Raw genomic sequence first — 1,155 nt, 5'->3', positions numbered from 1 at the left:
GGCCCTGGGCTCCCGCGGGGGCTCGCGCCAGCTGCGGGGGAGTGGGAGCGCCCTTCACCTTTCTGCCCCTGTGACCTGGTTATCCTAGAGGCTGTGTCGGTTCTCCTAGGCACGATGGGGAGGAGTGAGATAGCTCACAGCCTCAGCTGTCTCCTGCCCGGCTCACCCTCCCCCCGGAGCCTGCCGGAGAGCACCCAGGAGCCGGGAGCTCCCTCAGTCGCCAGCGGGCACAGGGCTCCTTCCGGCGTTACCTCCAGCCTTAACGCCAGGGAGCTCCTGGCCTCCCTGTGGGTTCGGCGGCTGAAACCACCGCTGCAGACAAGCTTTCCACACACAGGCAGCCTCAGGCAAGACGCTGTGCCGCTGCCGCCCCGGCAGGACTGAAGGGCTCTCACAGCAGCACATCCTTCCTGAGCGACGTGCCAGGTCCCTGGGCACATAGTCAGCTGTGTGCACTCACTCACGGGTACCTGCTTCTCCAGGTCTGCCTTGCAGAACACCGACCTCAGATGGTGGGGGGGGGGGGCCATCACGGTCATCCTGACCCCTGCCTCTACCTCTTAGCTCCCATGTATAGGTGGCGGAATAGCCACAGGATGTCTGTGTGTCCATAGATGGCTGGGTGTCCATAGGAGGATTGGTAGCCATAGGATGAATGGATAGCATAGGTAGGATGATACCCATTGGCTGCATGGATATCCATAGGATGGACTGATAGCCATAGGATTGACAGACAGCATAGGATGGGTGGGTAGCCTTAGATAAATGGATACCCACAGAATGGATAGCTAGCCAAAGGATGAATCGATAACAATAGAATGGATGGGTAGCCATTGGATGGATGGATGCCGTAGGATGGATGGATATCCATAGAATGGTGGCTATCATAGGATACATAGATATCCATAGGATGGATGGATGGATGGATGCATGATGCATGGGTGGATGGGTGGATGGATGAGTGGATGGATGGATGGATAGATGGATGAGTGGATGGATGGAGGTGGATGGATGGGTGGATGGATGGATGGATGGATGGATGGATGGATGGATGATGGATGGATGGGTGGATGGATGGTTGGATGGATGGATGGATGGTTGGATGGATGGATTAGTGGATGGATGGATGGGTGGATGGATGGCTGGAGGGCTGGA

This window comes from Myotis davidii, unplaced genomic scaffold (assembly GCF_000327345.1).
Source record: "Myotis davidii unplaced genomic scaffold, ASM32734v1 scaffold1250, whole genome shotgun sequence".
NCBI classification, from domain to species: domain Eukaryota; kingdom Metazoa; phylum Chordata; class Mammalia; order Chiroptera; family Vespertilionidae; genus Myotis; species Myotis davidii.
This window is presented reverse-complemented; position numbering follows the sequence as displayed.